Below are 12,191 nucleotides of genomic sequence, written 5' to 3' on the forward strand. Positions count from 1 at the left end.
AAGGTGAAGAAAGCAATGCAATGAGTGTCAGGTACTCTGTCCAGACCTGAGTTCTCCAGTACTGCAGGAAGGTTGGATCCTTTCAGCATTGTATTGGTGTGTCAAAATATGTCAACAAACCATCACACCGCAGGAAGAAGAATGACCTTTCAGTTCTTCACGTTTGGGCTGCCTGTGGAGCTTTGGACGCGGGGTATGCATGAATGGTTTTCCTAGCTGCTTGACAAATGCAACTCCCAAGGTTTCTTTCAAGCATGATTGTTAAAAGCCCTAGGTTCTTACAATTTGGTACAACTTTCTCAATCCATATGACTCTTGACAGAAACTGATGTTAACTATCAATACTGCAAATAATCAGATTCAATGCAACTAGACAAATTATTTTAGAAATGTTTCAATGTAAGAGATGAATGTTGAGAGTTATAAATTTAGAAAAAACTTTATTCACTGTAAAAATAATACTTAATCAATTCTCTAAGCTTTATTATGAAAAGTGAAAGTGTTAGTTACTCAGTAGTGTATGACTCTTTGCGACCCCATGGAGTCCACCAGGCTCCTCTCTCCATAGAATTCTTCATGCCAGAATACTAGAGTGGGTTGCCATTTCCTTCTCCAGGGAATCTTCATGACCCCGTCCCACAAACCAGTTCCCTTTGGAAACTTCTAAGCATCACAATTGCAGTAATCACTAACCTAAGTTATTTTCTATTCTCAGTTCCTTAAGAGCATCATTGTTCTCCCCAATACCAATACCAAAACCTCAAAGTTATCACTGTTTCACACTGCCCAAAACAACATCATTTAATCAACTTGTCAGATTCTTTCTTATCTCTGTAAGTCTATATAGTCTCTTTCCATTTCCACCACCATCATTATAGTTCAGGAATTAATGGGTTACTCCAACACAAATGACTGGAATAGCAGTTGTGTTCCAGTTTCCAACTTCTTGCTTCTGTCTACCCCGACCATTGCTATGAGAATATCTAGCCTGAAGTTCAAGCCTGACCATGCCACTCGTCTATTCAAAAATCTCCCCTGGTTTTCCAGGTATATTACTTTGACCTGCGCACTCAACCTCTCTATGCCTCAACTTTCTCATATGAAATGAGCATAAAAACCCAGTATTGATCTCATAGGACTGTTATGTGGATCAAAAAGGATAATACATAGCAGTGCTTAAACCAGATTCTAGAATATAGTTAGTGTTCAGTGTTAGCTATTTTTGTGATTTATGTACATGTTGTTTCCCTACTTGTTGTTGTTCAGTCGCTAAGTTGTGTCCAACTCTTTGTGACCCCATGAACCGCAGCAATCCAGGCTTCCCTGTCCTTCACTATCTCCTGGAGCTTGCTCAAACTCATATCCATTGAGTTGGTGATGTAATCCAACCATCTCATTCTCTGTCACCTGCTTCTCTTCCTGCCCTCTTTCCCAGCATCAGGGTCTTTACCAGTGAGTCAGCTCTTTGCATGAGATAGCCTAAGTATTGGAGCTTTGGTTTTAGCATCAGTCTTTCCAGTGAATATTCAGGGTTGATTTCCCTTAGGATGGACTGGTTTGATCTCCTTGCTGTCCAAGGGACTCTCAAGAGTCTTCTCCAGCACCACAATTTGAAAGCACCAATTCTTTGGCTCTCAGCTTTCTTTATGGTTCAATCCTCACATCTGTATATGACTACTGGATTGAATTAAATTCCTTGAAAGCAAAGTTAGGTGTTGCTTATCTTTGTACCCTCTGAAATATATAATATATAAATATATGTATAAATATATAATATAGTGCCTCTATATAGAAGGAGCTCAGTATCTGTGCTGCTCAGTATCTACTATCTGTGTTACTACCTTGGGACCTACAATGTGTTGAATTAGAAACATGTAGTGGTAAAAATATGTATTTCATATTAAACAATGAAAACCAATTGGGGCTGATCAAGTATTTCGCTCTAGTGTTGAGCTCAATATGATTTCATACACCTGACCTGTGCACACAACCAATGACTTCATTTTCACCACTTCCATAATCAATATACAGTGCTCTGAAAGTATTCCAGCCAAAACTATCAAGGACAACTGTGACAAGCTCATATTTACAAAAATAGATGATCTTTGAATTAAAAAATCCTCTGTTCTAAATAAAAAAATTTTGTATGAATTTAGAATTTATGATCACTTAAAATGCGTTATCAGCAATGCTGTTAAGACTGAATTTAAAATGGAGAGGTGGTGATGATAGCAAAGTTGCCAGATACAGAAGTGAAGGAAATGAAAAAAAGGAAAACAGAAGGAGAAGCAGGAAGGGGTTAACAAGATACCTTGTTGGTAGAATTTTTAAGAGAAAATAAGGGTGAACAAAACACTGTAGTGTTGGAGAAGACTCTTGAGAGTCCCTTGGACTGAAAGGAGATCCAACCAGTCCATCCTAAAGGAGATCAGTCCTGGGTGTTCACTGGAAGGACTGATGTTGCACCTGAAACTCCAATACTTTGGCCATCTGATGCGAAGAGTTGACTCACTGGAAAAGACTGATGCTGGGGAAGATTGAAGGCAGGAGGAGAAGGGGATGACAGAGGATGAGATGGTTGGATGGCATCACCGACTCAATGGACATGGGTTTGGGTGGACTCCGGGAGTTGATGATGGACAGGGAGGCCTAGAGTGCTATGGTTCATGGGGTCGCAAAGAGTCAGACACAACTGAGTGACTGAACTGAACTGAACTGAAAATACAGGAAGCATCTCAATGTAAGTGATTCAGTAAGAGAAGGGAGTAAACCCAATAAAGTAGAATTCACACAAATCATAAAGGTATACTAAGAATGTAAAGGAGAGGACAAGAAAAAGAAAAAAAAAAAAAGAATAAAGTGACATGTTAATAGATAACAGAATTCGTATAGAAGACTTAATTTTCATAAGAACATGACTTCCAGGGTCAATTAGAAATTAGAGGGAAAGGATGCTTACCATGGCCATTATGTATGCATATATATTTCTGTATTATGAGAAGAAGAGTCTGAGACATGAAAATTATATTCATGGCTCATTTTCCATGTTGCACATGTGTGAGAAGAGAATGAGCAACAGCAATGCAGCCTTATCACATGTACAGTTCACCCATCCCAGGGGCTGGATGACAGAAGGTGGTCAAAAATGGAAAAACGCTGTTCCTTACATATAGAGGGAGAGAAAAGAAAGAGGACAGGCATAACTTCTGTGAACAGGACTCTATCTCATCAAAAGATGGCTAGCTCTATTTCAGTCAAAGAGGCAGCAGACACCCTTAGTGGGTGCTATCAAAAGATGACCAAAGAAAGTGGCTTTCTAACAACCATAAGCTTATTATCCAATCTTTGGCCTTAATGATACAAAAAAACCTTCTCTTTTGTTGGGCAAAAAGTAGTGACTGAAAATTCCATTCGAACTCTCAGAAGGCTAGGCAAAAGACAGAGAATATATAGATGACTGTTTGAGAAACAGATACCAAAAGAAAGAAATTTTAAGGTTTCCACAGCACTCGCTCAAAAATTATTCTATTCATGTTGTTGTTTTAATTGCTAAGTAGGGTCTGACTCTTTTGTGAACCATGGACTGTAGCCCACCAGGCTCCATCTGTCCATGGGGTTTCCCAGGCAAAAATCTCGGGGTGGGTCATGATTTCCTTCTCTAGGGGATCTTCCTGACCCAGAGAATCAAACCCACGTCTCCTGCAGGTGGTTTCTTGACCACTGAGCCACCAGGGAAGCCCATTCTATTCATAGTTAATGCTTAAGAAGATTTGCTTAGGATGATAATGAAGTCTAAAATAGCATCAGTAAGATTACAAGGCTAATGTTAAACAAGACAAACTGGTTTACAGTGTGTTAAATTCTGTTAAAAATCATAATTGAGAAAACATGTACTTGGAGCCATGATGAGGTAACAGGGACTACATTTATCTTCCTGCTGGAAATACCTAAAAAACAAACAAACAAAATAGCTAACAATAGACATCAACCAGTGATGGACAGTCACCCCTGAATGATGGGCAAGGAAAGAGGCAAGCACTTTGATTTCCCAACTTGCTGCCTGGAGAACGTTTCCGTGCTACAATGTTGGGAGGAAGAACCTCGGTGAAGTCCAGGAGTCTCTTTCAGAGTTGAGAAGAAGAAACTGGGAAAATGGGAAGACCAGGCAATTAAAATTTGTCATAAAAGAAGTATCAATAATTTTAAAAGGATTCAAGTTTGTTTCTGACTTTAATGAAATTAAATTAATAACCAATAACAGAAAGACATGTGAACAAGTTCCAAATATTTGGAAACAAAACAGAGCATTCTTTTAAAGAGACTGTGAGTCAAAGAAGAAATAAAAATAAAGTATTTGGAAAACAAAATGGAGAAAGAAAAAAAAAGGAAAATATTTGGAACCAAATAAAAATACAACATATAACATTTTCTGCAATACAGCTAAAGCAGTACTTTGAGGCGATTTTAGCACTAAATTGCCTTTACTGGTAAAAGAGAATGATTTCAAATAAATAACCTCAGGCTCCATCTTAGAAAACTAGAAACAAAAAAGAGCAAATAGAAGCTAAAATAGGGAACAGTAACAATCAGATTAAAAATCAATGAAAAAGACAAAAGAAAACCAACAGGAAAAAGTCAGTAAAACAAAATATTCATTTTTTCAGAAGGCCAATAAAATTGATAAAGCTCTAGGCAGATAGATCTGGAAAAGTAGACAAAATTATCAACATCAGGAATGAATAAGGTGACACCACTCCAGATTCTACAGCTATTAAAAGAATATGGGAGCATTCTCAGCAAGTTTATACTAATATATTCCACAACTTAAATAAAATGAATAAACTCTTTAAAAGGCACAAAGTACCAAAGTTCACTCAAGAAAAAAATAGATAACCTGAATCCCTATATCAATCAATTTTAGTCAGTTTAAAATCTTCCCACAAAAAATATCCCCAGATCATTTGACTGGGAGTAGTCATGTATGGATATGAGAGTTGGATTATGAAGAAAGCTGAGTGTTGAAGAATTGATGCTTTTGAACTGTGGTGTTGGAGAAGACTCTTGAGAGTCCCTTGAATTGCAAGGAGATCCAACCAGTCCATCCTAAAGGAGATCAGTCCTGGGTGTTCATTGGAAGGACTGATGTTGAAGCTGAAACTCCAATACTTTGGCCACCTCATGCGAAGAGCTGACTCATTGGAAAAGACTCGGATGCTGGGAGGGATTGGGGGCAGGAGGAGAAGGGGACAACAGAGGATGAGATGTCTGGATGGCATCACCGACTCGATGGACACGAGTTTGAGTAAACTCCAGGAGATGGTGATGGACAGGGAGGCTGGCGTGGTGCAGTCCATGGAGTCACAGAGTCGGACATGACTGAGCGACTGCCCTGAACTGAACCCAATAGTTAATGAAGAAATAACAATTCTACACAAACTTTTCCAGAAAATCAAGAAAGGACTACTTCCCAACTCATACTATAAGGCTACCATAGTGCCAAAACCAGGCAAAGAGTTTAGAAGAAAGAGTAAATCACTGACAAATCTCTCTCATGAAAGCAGATGTAAAATTTCTTAATGAATTTTTAGCAAATCAAATATCATCAGTTTATCATCAGTTCAGTTGCTCAGTTGCATCTAACTCTGTGATCCCATGGACTGCAAACACCAGGCCTCCCTGTCCATCACCAGCTCCCAGAGCTTGCTCAAACTCATGTCCATCGAGTTGGTGATGCCATCCAACCATCTCATCTTCTGTTGTCCCCTTCTCCTCCTACCTTCAGTCTTCAATCTCAGCATCAGGGTCTTTTCCAATGAGTCAGTTCTTCACATCAGGTGGCCAAAGTATTGGAGTTTCAGCTTCAACATCAGTCCTTCCAATGAATATTCAGGACTGATTTCCTTTAGGATGGACTGGTTGGATCTCCTTGCAGTCCAAGGGACTCTCAAGAGTCTTCTCCAGCACCACAGTTCAAAAGCATAAATTCTTCAGCACTCAGCTTTCTTTATGGCCTACTCTCACATCCATACATGACTGCTGAAAAAAACCATAGCTTTGACTAGACAGACCTTTGTTGGCAAAGTAATATCTCTGCTTTTTAATATGCTATCTAGGTTGGTCATAGCTTTTCTTCAAAGGAGCAAGTGCCCTTTTAATTTCAAGGCTGCAGTAACCATCTGCAGTGATTTTGGAACCCATAAAAATAGTTTCTCACCGTTTTCACTGTTTCCCCATCTATTTGCCATGAAGTAATGGGATTGGATGCCATGATCTTAGTTTTCTGAATGTTGGTTTTAAGCCAGCTTTTCATTCTCCTCTTTCACTTTCAATAAGAGACTCTTCAGTTCCTCTTTACTTTCTGCCATAAGGGTGGTGTCATCTGCATGTCTGAGGTTATTGATATTTCTCCTGGCAATCTTGATTCCAGCTTGTGTTTCATCCAGCCCGGCATTTCTCATGATGTACTCTGCATATAAGTTAAATAAGCAGGGTGACAATATACAGCCTTAATGTACTCCTTTCCCAATCTGGAACAGGTCTGTTGTTCCATGTCTGGTTCTAACTGTCACTTCTTGACCTGCACACAGATTTCTCAGGAGGCAGGTCAGGTAGTCTGGTATTCCCATCTCTTTAAGAATTTTCCAGTTAGCTGTGATCCACACAGTCAAAAGCTTTAGTGTAGTCAACAAAGGAGAAGTAGATGTTTTTCTGGAACTCTCTTGCTTTTTTGATGATCCAATGGATGTTGGCAATTTGATCTCTGGTTCCTCTGCCCTTTCTAAAACCAGCTTGAACATCTAGAAGTTCACGGTTCACATACTGTTGAAGCCTGGCTTGGAGAATTCTGAGCATTACTTTGCTAGCCTATGAGATGAATGCAATTGTGCAGTAGTTTGAGGATTCTTTGGCATTGCCCTTCTTTGGGATTGGAATGAAAGCTGACCTTTTCCAGTCCTGTGGCCACTGCTGAGTTTTCCAAATTTGCTGATATATTGAGTGCAGCACTTTCACAGCATCATCTTTTAGAATTTCAAAAAGCTCAGCTGGAATTCCATCACTTCCACTAGCTTTGTTCATAGTGATGCTTCCTGAGGCCCACTTGACTTCACATTCCAGGATGTCTGGCTCTAAGTGAGTGATCACACCATCGTGCTTATCTGGTCATGAAGACATTTTGCTGGGATTGAAGATTGAAGGCAGGAGGAGAAGGGGACAACAGAGGGTGAGATGGTTGGATGGCATCACCGACTCAATGGACATGAGTTTGAGCAAGCTCTGGGAGCTGGTGATGGACAGGGAGGCCTGGTGTGCTGCAGTCCTTTCAGTCACAAAGAGTCGGACATGAGTGAGTGACTGAACTGAACCACATATCAAACCTTTTCTTAATATCTTCTGCTTCTGTTAGGTCCATACCATTTCTGTCCTTTATTGTGCCCATCTTTGCATGAAACATTCCCTTGGTATCTTTGATTTTCTTGAAGAGATCTCTAGTCTTTCCCATTCTATTGTTTTCCTCTATTACTTTGCATTGATCATTGAGGAAGGCTTTATCTCTCTTTGCTATTCTTTGGAATTCTGCATTCAGATGGGGATATCTTTACTTTTTCTTCTTTGCCTTTAGCTTCTCTTCTTTTCTCAGTTATTTGTAAGGCCTCCTCAGACAACCATTTTGCCTTTTTGCATTTCCTTTTCTTGGGGATGGTCTTGATCACTGTCTCCTGTAAAATGTCACGAACCTCCATCCATAGTTCTTTAGGTACTGTCTATCAGATCGAATCCCTTGAATCCGTTTGTCACTTTCACTCTATAATTGTAAAGGATTTGATTTGGGTCATATCTCTTGAATGGTCTAGTGGTTTTTCCTACTGTCTTCAATTTAAGTCTGAATTTGGCAATAAGCAGTTCATGATTTGAGCCATGGTTAGCTCCTGGTCTTGTTTTTGCTGACTGTATGCTGCTGCTGCTGCTAAGTCGCTTCAGTTATGTCTGACTCTGTGCGACCCCATAGATGGCAGCCCACCGGGCTCCCCTCGTCCCTGGGATTCTCCAGGCAGGAACACTGGAGTGGGTTGCCATTTCCTTCTCCAACGCATGAAAGTGAAAAGTGAAAGTGAAGTCGCTCAGTCGTGTCCAACTCTTAGCAACCCCATGGACTTCAGCCTACCGGGCTCCTCTGTCCATGGGGTTTTCCAGGCAAGAGTCCTGGAGTAGGGTGCCATCACCTTCTCCTTGCTGACTGTATAGAGCTTCTCCATCTTTGGCTGCAAAGAATTTAATCAGTTTGATTTAGATGTCAACCACCTGGTGATGTCCATCTGTAGGGTCATCTCTTGTGTTGTTGGTAGAGAGTGTTTGCTATGACCAGTGCTTTCTCTTGGCAAAACTCTGTTAGCCTTTGCCCTGCTTCATTTTGTACTCCAAGGCCAAACTTGCCTGTTACTCCAGGTATCTTCTGATTTCCTACTTTTGCAATCTGGTCCCCTATGATGAAAAGAACATCTGTTTGGATGTTTGTTAACATCTTCTGTTAATTCTAGAAGGTCTTGTAGGTCTTCATATAACTGTTCAACTTCAGCTTCTTCGGTATTAGTGGTTGGGGCATAGACTTGGATTACTGTGATATTGAATGGTTTGCCTTGGAAACGAACCGAGATCATTCTGTCGTTTTTGAGATTGCACCCATGTACTGCATATTGGACTCTTTTGTTGACGATGAGGGCTACTCCATTTCTTCTAAGGGGTTCTTGCCCACAGTAGTAGATATAATGGTCATCTGAATTAAATTCACCCATTCAAGTCCATTTTAGTTCACTGATTCCTAAAATATCAATGTTCACTCTTGCCATCTCCTGTTTGACCACTTCTAATTTGCCTTGATTCATGGACCTAACATTCCAGGTTCCTATGCAATATTGCTCTTTTCAGCATCAGACTTTACTTCCATCACCAATCACATCCACAGCTGGACATTGTTTTCACTTTGGCTCCATCTCTTCATTCTTTCTGAGTTATTTCTCTACTCTACTCCAGTTGCATATTGGGCATCTTGACCTGGGGAGTTCATCTTTCAGTGTCATATTTTTTTTGCCTTTTCATACTGTTCATGGGGTTCTCAAGGCAAGAATACTGAAGTGGTTTGCCATTCCCTTCTCCAGCGGACCACGTTTTGTCAGAACTCTCCACCATGACCTGTCCGTCTTGGGTGGCCCTACACGGCATGGCTCATAGTTTCACTGAGTTAGACAGGACCGTGGTCCATGTGATCAGTTCCGTTAGTTTTCTGAGATTGTGGTTTTCATTGTCTGCTCTCTGATGAATGAAGATAAGAGGCTTATGTAAGTTTCCTGAAGGGAGAGACTAAACTGGGTCTTGTTCTGATGGGCGGGGCCAGGCTCAGTAAATCTTTAATCAAATTTTCTGTTGAAGGGCTGGGCTGTTTCCCCTCCCTATTGTTTGGACTCCTGGACACTCACAGACAAGTCTGGCTCCATCTCCCACTCACCTCCAAAGTCAAATTCCCTGGGGGTTCTCAGTCCCTTTGCTGGATCCCCAGGTTGGGAAATCTGTTGCGTGTCCTGGAACTTTCTTCACAGTGCAAGAATTTCTTTGGTATAATTGTTCTGCAATTTGTGGGTCATCTGCTCGGTATCTCTGTGGAGGGGCTAATGGTGACCTCTTCCAAGAGGGCTTATGCCACAGGCTGGGTAACCCAGGCCTGCTGCAGCCAGAGCCCCTGTCCCTGGGGCAAGTCACTGCTGACCCATGCCTCCGCAGGAGACATTCAAACACTCGAAGGCAAGCCTGGCTCAGTCTCTGTGGGGCCTCTGGGTCCTGGTGCGCACAAGGTCTTGTTTGAGCCCTCTGAGCATTTCTGGCAGGTCTGGGGTTTGATTCTAAATGTGACTTCACTCCTCCTACCGTCTTGTAGGGGCTTCTCCTTTGGCCTTGGACGTGGGGTATCACTATTCTGACAAGATGGCAGAGTAGAAGAACGTGCGCTCATCTTCTCCTGAGAGAACTTTTGATTTGTGGTAATCCTTCGGAAACATACGTGACTCATATTAACTCTATCATAATAGTTTAGCAAGAAGAGTCATCCTTTCTACAATTCTTAAGTCCCTGGATTTGGAAAACTGGTCAACCAACCAAAAAGAAAAAATCTTGCATATATCTGAAGACAACAATCAGACATCTTTCTGAGGAACTGCAATTCATTCATATTTCTTTATAAGTCTATTTTTTCCCTTTAATTCTTTAACTCATACCAGTTTCCTCAACCACCATCTCCTTACTGCAAATATCACTTCAGCAGCCTAAGACAACATTTCTAGTGTTCATTCAGCTTTGTATTTAAAGTCAACACTGAAAACAATTAACAATGGCAGAAAACATGAATTCCCTCATGGGGAAAGTTCTTACTATTCACATTCCAAATGCAAAAAAAAAAGGTATGTTATGAAAACTCAAAGTACTATATACACAGAAGACACTTCCTTCACTTTAAAAAAAATATTTCAAGGTTACTCCAGCTAATACAATGTCAAGTATTGTTTGGAGCAAGGAGACATCAGTATCTCACAACCAGCTCCACTCTAAGAAATGGAAAAGCAAATTATTATATTTTACCTTTAGAGAGGCCTTCTGCAGTACATTTGCTAATTATTAGTCAATCTGTCTCTTGTTGCTGCTGAGGACTGCTTGTTAGTATACAGCAGCGGTGCTTTCTGAGGCTGCTGTAATTGAAGGTTTCCAAAAGCATCTATAACTGAGGCTCATTCTCCAACTTGAGACAGATGTGTTGTTAACAAGACTGAAATAACTGGAAATCTGTGATTTGGCTAATTGCAGGCTTCCTGGAAGTATCTTCATAAAAAAAAAAACAAAAAACAAAAAAACACTTTGGCCATCCTCTGAAAAATACCTTCCTTGAGTCTAACTGCTGGGCAGCCCCATTCTAAATGCCTCACCTCTCAGGTTAGCACAGACCAGAGAAAGCAATCAGTAAACCATTGAGTAGATAACCAATCTTTAAAAAAATACTTAGAGGTAAGAACTAAAGTCAAATCAATTCTTGTGGCAGAGGTATTAGCTTAGCATTGCCTCTAGGAGAGTAGACTTTCTGGAGCCAAAGGTTCAAAAATCCCACAGATGGAACTCAGCTCTTCATCTTTTCAGGTAGACATAAATATGATCAAGACTTCATTTCCTCTGGTACTCATCTCCCCTCATATCCTAATACCAGCAAAGAAATGACTTTGGAAGACAAATATACTTGCTTACTTTGATACTTTCCTTTAGACCCAGTCAAGAGGGGTCCATAGCCTAGACCCAAACTTTAGAGGATTCTGCTCTGGCCTCCTCTGGTTGAACCCCAGCCCAGGGCTTCCTGGTGGTTCAGATGGTAAAGAATCTGCCTGCAATATGTGATACCCAATTTTGGGTTGGGAAGATCCCTGGAGAAGGGAATGGCTACCCACTGCAGTATTCTTGCCTAGAGAGTTCCCTGGACAGAGGAGCCTGGCAGGCTACAGTCCATGCGGTCACAAAGAGTAGGACACAACTAAGGGACTAACACATACACACGCACACACACACACACACACACACACACAAACACACATAAGGTGTGAAGAGTCTGTGGAGCAAAGGGAACATCTTCACCTGATGTCTCTCCCCGCCAATACCTTTCTAGGCCACACTCTTTGTTACCAGGGACCCCAGAACTTCCTGATTGAAGAGCTCTGAGATCACTCCTGGAGCCTGCCTTTTTGATAAGAGGGCAGACCACCAGAGTGTGCACCTCTGGCCTGAGAGATGACCAAGAGCAGAAGTTTGTGGAAAGGTACATGGAACTTGGATGTGCAGGCTGGGCTGTGCTTGAAACTTCCCAGGTGTAGGATGGAGCCTAAGTGTTAGTGGTAGCTTCTCAGTCATGTCTGACTCTTTGCAACCCTATGGACTGTAGCCCGCCAGGCTCCTCTGTCTATGGAATTCTCCAGGCAAGAATACTGGAGTGGGTAGCTGTTCCCTTCTCCAAGGGATCTTCTCGATCCAGGAATTGAACCCAGGCTTCCTGCATAGAACTCAGATGCTTTACCATCTAAGCCATCAGGGAAATCCCAGGATGGAGACAAAAGTGATAAGAAAAGGGAGATGGGCTATGCAGTGGGGCCACTTCTGTCTACACTGCC

At 41.3% G+C, this 12,191-nt stretch overlaps 1 protein-coding gene across 7 annotated transcripts in view; it reads right to left on the minus strand.

Annotated features, from left to right (window-relative positions):
• Positions 1-12,191, minus strand: part of CDIN1 (CDAN1 interacting nuclease 1) — a 235,667-nt gene that overhangs the window by 90,412 nt on the left and 133,064 nt on the right. The window lies entirely within an intron of this gene.

The sequence above is a fragment of the Bos mutus genome, chromosome 10 (genome assembly GCF_027580195.1).
Source record: "Bos mutus isolate GX-2022 chromosome 10, NWIPB_WYAK_1.1, whole genome shotgun sequence".
In the NCBI taxonomy this organism is placed as follows: Eukaryota; Metazoa; Chordata; class Mammalia; order Artiodactyla; family Bovidae; genus Bos; species Bos mutus.